Source organism: Gopherus flavomarginatus, assembly GCF_025201925.1.
Source record: "Gopherus flavomarginatus isolate rGopFla2 chromosome 11 unlocalized genomic scaffold, rGopFla2.mat.asm SUPER_11_unloc_2, whole genome shotgun sequence".
NCBI classification, from domain to species: Eukaryota; Metazoa; Chordata; order Testudines; family Testudinidae; genus Gopherus; species Gopherus flavomarginatus.
In genome coordinates this window covers 193681-201533 of record NW_026114603.1, presented here as the reverse complement: position 1 = coordinate 201533, position 7853 = coordinate 193681, and the positions used below count along the sequence as shown (strand labels likewise).

The 7853-nt window shown below is 42.4% G+C and overlaps 1 pseudogene; it reads left to right on the top strand.

Annotated features, from left to right (window-relative positions):
• Window positions 1–6188: 6188 nt before the first annotated feature.
• LOC127040954 (olfactory receptor 11A1-like) lies at window positions 6189–7142 on the top strand (annotated as a pseudogene).
• The last annotated feature ends 711 nt before the right edge of the window (window positions 7143–7853 follow it).

The following is a 7853-nucleotide window of genomic DNA, read 5'->3' as shown; positions in this document are numbered from 1 at the left end:
CATGCATGGATTTTCCAATTGCCCTCTGCTATGGGACAAGTTTCTAGATCTGAGGGCTGTCATACCAGTGATATACATCTTTACATGTTAAGTTTCTGGGAGAATGGTTTAGGAAATGGGGCCAAAATCGAATCATCTGTGAGTCCTCGGGCCTCATTGTGACTCATGTGAGTTGCTCAATTAACCTCACAGGAAGTTTGCCTCAGTAAGAATTCAGTCAGTCCCTCAATGTGTGTCACTCATTTGGGAGTTGCCGTACATCTCTATCATGGAGAGAATGTATTGGAGAGGCACTTTCCAGGGTGTGGTAGAAATAAGGAGAAGAGATGGCTGGCTGGAAAAGAGGAGCAATCTCTATTATTTAATGTGATAGCATGAAAAGTTCAGGATGTGCTGAAAAAACAGAACATCTCCACAATACCCCACACAGGGCCCTGTTCTTCCTGAAGGTCACAGTGTACAACATGGTTTGAACTATTCATGAATTGTGGAAGGAGGGTCACACCCTAGGAAGGGCTTGGAGATGAAGAGGGAACAAAGACACCCATTCAGGAGGAGGAAACATTTGCCTTCTCTCCCCCATGCAGGAAGAGTGAGGGACATACTGAAATGTTGAAGAAAAGAGGTAATGAAGGTCTAACTGCATCAGGCTCATGGAGAGTCACCTGTAACCATGGGGCATGAGACTGCCTGCCCTTTTACAACATCTGTATTTGGATGCTACATCTGCATGTCCACGTCACATTACAGCAACATGGGATCACTCTACAGCACCATCACTGCAGTGCAATGCCTTAGGAACCACAATCATATTCAGCACCTCTGCTGATTTGGCTCATAACAAGTCAGATCGGTCTCAGCTTTTCCAGGCCCCACAGATTGAAGCTGTCCATCCTAAACTCATCCCTCTATCAGACATAAGAGAAAACTCTGTGTTGTTCTGGAAGGTTGACCTCTTTGCCATTTGTTACTAAGGTGGTTCAGGTTGGATGGCAACACCACAGTAGATTCTCTTTGGGAACAATTCCCATGTGAGCACCGAAGCATATAGAAGTGATTGAAAATTTTCACATGGGGAATGGTGCTGTGAAAGTGATAATCTGTGTCTGTGCAGGTGCATTAGGTAGGACTTTATACAGAAACATTAAACAATAGAAGAAGAAGAAGAAACTTCTCTTTTGGGGTCATTCTCTCATTTACCCCAGCTTTCGAGTAGTACATCTTTCTAGGCTTCAGTGCAGCTATTCCTGATTTATATTGAGGTAAGTGAGAGAGGAATTGTTTCCCAATTAACTCCTTAAAATGCTTACATCTTAATATCATTTTCCATGTTAACCCAGTCATTGTAATGCACTTTTTAGTGTGCACATTTCTCTGTATTTATTGATTAGTTTATATTTTATTGATTTCCCCCACAAAACATAAGAAAAGAACGGTAAACGGTCTCAATGGAAGGGAAAGAAAAAGAGAAAGGAAAGCACGGAGGGGAAAGGAGATCAACAGCTTAGTTTCCATCCATTAGTGATTAATTAAAAGCTTTTAAAAGTTAGAACTATTTTTTTCTACATTTGTTGGAAATCCTTCTTCTTCCAAATGTTACCTTCTCTTTAGCTGCCCTGTCAGCCAGGCCGCTGTGGCAGGCTTCTATCCCTGGAGGCAATCAGCTTAACCCTTTGCTAGGAGCTGAAAACCTCTTCTGTCACACAAGGGTAATTTGGAAACTCATTTGTGTTAAAAAGCCCCAAAATGGCTGAGACCTTAAAAACTAGCCAATAACAGACCATGAATCCCAGTGATAATGGAACCTTGGGACAAGCTAAAGGGAAAGAGCTCTGAATCAATGTTGTAGCGCTTTGCATCATGTGATACAGACTCAGTAGACAGTCTGGTGTTCAGAGTGATGTTTGGGGATATTGGGCTTGCTGGTGAAGCTGTGTATTTGTTTATGTTGATTTCTGTTTGGATTGTGTTATACTGGGACATTTGTGTTGATATTTGTATGTGTTAATAAGGGATTTGTGTTCCAGTTAGGGATTATGTTGTGATTGGGTTTATCGGCTATGCTGGTTGAGTCGCAGTGTGAGTGCTTGTGATGATTTGTGTGGGGATTCTGTTGTGCTGGCAGATTTGAGATGATCTGTGTGGGTATGTGCTGCTCTGAGAGACTATGTGTGCTCAGGTTTATTGTGTGGTGTAGTTGTTTTATTGTGAGGGTGATAGTGTTGATTTGTCAGCCTTCTTGATGTCATCTATTTTTCACCTTCCTAGCTAATGTACTTATCATTATTCTTCTTTTTGGATTTTAGTCATTTTCTGCCTCAGCATTTCTTATTTTCTCCCAATGTGTTTGTTGTATACTTTTGTACTGGTCCTCAGCTATTTGTCCATGTTTCCACCTTTTACCAGATTCCTTTTGGTTTTTCAGGTTTAATATGCTTCAGAATGACACATGCGGTCACCATTCTGGAATCTTATTATAGAGATATTCACCAAGTCAGTCATGGGCAATGTTTGGAATTTCAACCAAACTGCCCCATTTTTCTCACTGAAAATTTCTCTGTGTGGCTGTTCGATGAATATGTCCCATTGAAATAACTTTCAGCATTTCAGAATCCTCAGCTTCTGCATTCTGAATTAGGTTAAAATTCTAAGAGAGATTTATTATCTTCTGGGTGGTCCCAAGTTCTGTATCCTTGCTGAGAAATGAACATGCTATCTGATTACCATTTAGTGGAGATTTGGAGAATTTGAGGGGAGCATGAGCTGTTTTAGCAGGGATAAGGGAGAGACAGGACAGAAATGGAGGAGGGGGTGTCAAATCAGTATCTTAGATGTCTGTATACTAATACAAGAAGTGTGGGGAATAAGCAGGGAGAATTCAAAACGATAGTAAATGACCACATCTATGACATAGTTGGCATCACAGAGACCTGGTGGGATAATACTCATGACCGGAATATTGGTTAAAACGTGTACAGCTAGCTCAGGAAGGACAGGCAGGGAAAAAAAGGAGGAGGTTTTGCCTTACATATTAAAAACGTATATGCTTGGATTGAGTTCGAGATGGAAATAGGAACAGACTGTCTGAAAGTGTCTGGGTAAAGATAAAAAGGTTAAAAAACAAGGGTGATGTCATGGTAGGGGTCTAATACAAATCACCTAACCAGGAAGAAGAGGTGGATGAGGCTTTTTTTAAATAAGTAACAAAATCATCCAAAGCACAGGACTGGGTGGTGATGGGGAACTTCAGTTACTCAGGCATCTGTTGGGAAAATAACACAGCAGGGCACAGACTATCCAAGTTCTTGGAATGTAGTGGAGACAATTTTTTATTTTAGAAGATGGAGAAAGCTACTAGGGGAGGGGCTAGATTTGATTTTGACAAAGAGGGAAGAACTGATAGAGAATTTGAAAGCAAAAGGCAGCGTGGGTGAAAGTGATCATGAAATGGTAGAGTTCATGATTCCAAGGAATGGTAAGAAGGAGAAAAGCAAAATAAAGACAATGGATTTCAAGAAGGCAGACTTTAGAAAACTCAGGGAGTTAGTAGGTAAGATCCCATAGAAAGCAAATCTAACAGGAAAAACAATTGAAGATAGTTGGCAGTTTTTCAAAGAGACATTATTAAGGAAATAAGATCAAACTATCCCTCTGCATAGGAAAGATAGGAAGTATGGCAAGGGACCACCATGGCTTAACCAGGAGATCTTCAATAATCTAAAAATCAAAAGAGTCCTACAAAAAGTGGAAACTAGGTCAAATTACAAAGGATGAATATGAACAAATAACATAAATATGTAGGGAGAAAATTTGTGAGGTCAAGGTGCAAAACAAGATCAAACTAGCTAGAGACATAAAGGGTAACAAGAGAACATTCTAGAACTACATTAGAAGCAAGAGAAAGACCAAGGACAGGATAGGTCCATTACTCAATGGGGTGGGGGAGGGGAATAATAACAGAGAGTAGTTATGAGTGTTCACAGTCATGTTCGAAGGGCATAACAAATGGAGTCCTACAGGGATCAGTCATGAGTCCGGTTCTGTTCAATATCTTCATCAATGATTTAGATCAGAGTGGCAGCAATTTTTACAGGGGGGCCACTCCACGAATTTTGGTAAGTCATCACAGGCCACACATTTCTACTATATTAATATAGGGAGTGCGGGGTCTGGGAGGGAGTTTAGGTGCAGGAGGGAGCTCTGGGCTGGTGCAGAGTGTTGGGGTGCAGGAGAGGGTGCGGGTCTGGGAGGAAATTTGGGTGCAGGAGAGAATTCTGACCTGGGGCATAAGGTTGGGGTGTGGGAGGGGGGGCAAGGTGCATGAATTGGCCAGCAGGCATTAACCACAGGCGGCTCCCGGCAGATGGTGCAGCGGAGTGCTCAGTGCCATGGCCCCACACCACTCCCAGAAGCAGCCAGCTGCTGCTGGCATGTCTCTGTGTGCCCCTTGGGGAGAGGGAGACAGCGGGTCTCTGTGCGCTGCCTGCACCTGCAAGCACTGCCCCCGCAGTGCCCATTGTCTAGTTTTCAGTCATTGGGATCCCTTAGGGTAGTGTTGGGGGGGTGCACGGAGACATACCAGCAGCATCCAGCATCTTCCAGGAGTGGCGTGGGGCCATGGCAGGCAGAAAGCCTGTCTGGGTGCCCTGCTGCACTGTGGGACTTTTAGCGGCCTGGAGCTTGTGAGGGGGAAGCAAAAGAGCCTGCGGGATGGTCCGAAATGTTAGACAGGCTGGATTCAGCCCAAGGGCCGTATTTTGTCCACCCCTGATTTAGATAATGGCATAGAAAGTACACTTCTAACGTTTGCATATGATAACAAGCTGGGAGGGATTGCAAGTGCTTTGGAGGACAGGATTATAATTTTAAATGACATGAACAAACTGGAGAAATGGACTGAAGTAAATAGGATGAAATTCAATGAGGACAAGTACAAACAAAGTACTCCACTTAGGAAGGAACAATCATTTGCAAACATACAAAATGGGAAATGACTGCTCAGGAAAAAGTACTGCGGAAAGGTATCTGGGGGTCATAATGGACCATAAGCTAAATATGAGTCAACTGTGTTACACTTTTTCCTTTGCAAATAAAGCAAACATCATTCTGGGATGTATTAGCAGGAGTGTTGTAAGCAAGACATGAGAAGTAATTCTTCTCTAGTCTGCTCTGATTAGGCATCAGTTGGAGTATTGTGTCCAGTTCTGGGCACCACATTTCAGGAAAGATGTGGAAAAATTGGAGAATGACCAGAGAAGATCAACCAAAATAATTAAAGGTCTCGAAAACGTGACCTATGAGGGAAGATTGAAAAAAATGGGTTTGTTTAGTCTGGAAAAGAGAAGACTAAGAGAGGATATGATAACAACTTTCAAGTAGATAAGAGGTTGTTACAAGGAGGAGGGAGAAAAATATTCTTCCTAACCTCTGAGGACAGGCTAAAAAGCAATGGGCTTAAATTACAGCAAGAGAGGTTTAGATTGAACATTAGGAAAAACTTCCTAACTGTCAGAGTGGTTAAGCATTTGAATAAATTGCCTTGGGAGGTTGTGAAATCTCCATCATTGGAGATTTTTAAGAGCAGGTTAGATAAATACCTGTCACGAACTGTCTTGATAATACTTAGTCCGGTCATGAGTTCAGAGGACTGGACTAGCTGATCTCTCGAGGTCCCTTCCAGTTCTATGATTCTATGATTTGAGAGAGAATGATCTCTAAATTTCAAAACACGTTAAGAAAATGGTAAGTGATATTATCATCAACTATTTTGTAATAGAGGGAACAGAGCCTCAGAGAACGGAAGTGTAAGCCCAAGGTCAAGGAAAGAAAGAGAAAGGAAGAAAACCCAGGTTTCTGCAATCAAATTCTATTGTCCACTCCACTGGAATCTGGTGGACAGATTCCAGTGGAGTGGAAAATTTCAGATATTGTGGCTAATGTAACACATAAGACATGATCAGGAAGCTGAAGGTGAGATGTGTACAGCCATAGAAATACCAGACAGCAGTAATATTCCAATGTCAATTAACTTAGGTCCTTTTGAAATTTTACCCAGCATGCCTCTACTATCTGGGGTCTTCACTCAACCATTGGGATGGCAACTAGCAGAGAGAAGCCAGAAATGAAATGCTGACTGCTTTGCAGTGTAAGTTAGACTCTAAATGGCAGAATTTGTTTTATTTCCCTAGATGAAATCCACAGCAAACAAATGCCAGGGAAATCAAACGACCGTGACAGAATTCATCCTCCTGGGATTTGGGGATCTTCCTGGACTTCACGTTCTTCTCTTCCTGCTGTTCCTAGTGATCTACATTGTGACCATGGCTGGGAACATCCTCATTGTTGTGTTAGTTGTGACTGATCAGCACCTGCACACCCCCATGTACTTCTTCCTGGGGAACTTGTCCAGCTTGGAGACCAGCTACACCTCCACCATGCTGCCCAGGATGCTGGACAGTCTCCTGACTGGGAACAGAACCATTTCTGTTCCCAGTTGCATCATACAATTATATTTCTTTGGTTCTCTGGCAGGCACAGAATGAGGTCTACTATCTGTGATGTCTTATGATCGCTATTTAGCGATATGCAAACCTCTGCATTATGCAGCCCTGATGAACGACAGGTTGTGCCTCCAGCTAGCGGTCGCGTCATGGACAGGTGGATTTGTGTCTGTTGCCTTCTTAATATCTGTGATGTCACAATTAACATTCTGTGGCCCCAATGAAATTGACCATTTCTTTTGTGATTTTAGTCCAATAACGAAACTGTCCTGCAGCGACACTTACTGGCTGGAGGTTTCAGCTGTCGTACATTCCTCCCTATTCACATTTCCTCCGTTTCTGTTGACCCTGGCATCTTATGTTAGTATCATCACCACCATCCTGAGAATCCCGTCCACGGCTGGGAGACAGAAGGCCTTTTCCACCTGCTCTTCCCACCTCATCGTGGTGACAATTTTCTACGGAACCCTCATCATTGTGTATCTGCTATCAGACTCTGATGCACTGAGGGTCTTGAACAAAGTGTGCTCTGTTTTCTATGGAGTCCTGACCCCTTTGGTCAACCCCCTCATCTACAGCCTGAGAAACAAGGAGGTAAAGGAAGCCTGGAGAAAAGCTCTCCTTAGATTTTTTGTCTTTTAGAGGAGTACAGGCATTTCAAGCTAATCGTAGATATATGAACCTGCAAACTCTGACTCATGAATAGCCCTAATTCATCTTTCTGTGCCAGTGGAACTCTAGACTAGCACGATCAGGACTTTTTGTGTCCAAGGGCGGATTCTACTTATTCAACTTATGGTCATGTGACATGTTTTGGAGAAAAATTAGTACACCATGCCAAATCCTGAGACACGCACTGCACACTCATTTGCACTCTCATCTCTGAAGCGTACAGTGTATCCTCCTTGAACATATAGTCTTTATTCTTTGAGTGTGGATGACTTTCAAATTAATATGAGAATTACTTCACACGAATGAAATACTTCAAAATGTGCTCGTTCAGAAAGCTCACGTTTATCCTCTCTCCTGATTTGTCCAGAATGATTGTAAAACTGGAATAAAAATGCAGTTCAGTTAGAACATATTAGATTTGGATTAGCTGGTGCATATAGCTGAGATTCATTCTTAAGTGGGGCCATGGTAACATCAGAGGTAACTCAGCCGATTCTCAGTCTTTCTCTCCTGGTAATTTCCATATGGCAGTTCTATTACCTGAAATGACTCCTTGAGAGAAGGTAACTGTACAGGCTGGCAAGAGTTCTCATTGATGACTTTACAAGAATTCAGTGATTTTAAGCTAATATATATGTGTATATTATTGGGCCAATAAGGGCATATGATCTTGCAAATTCT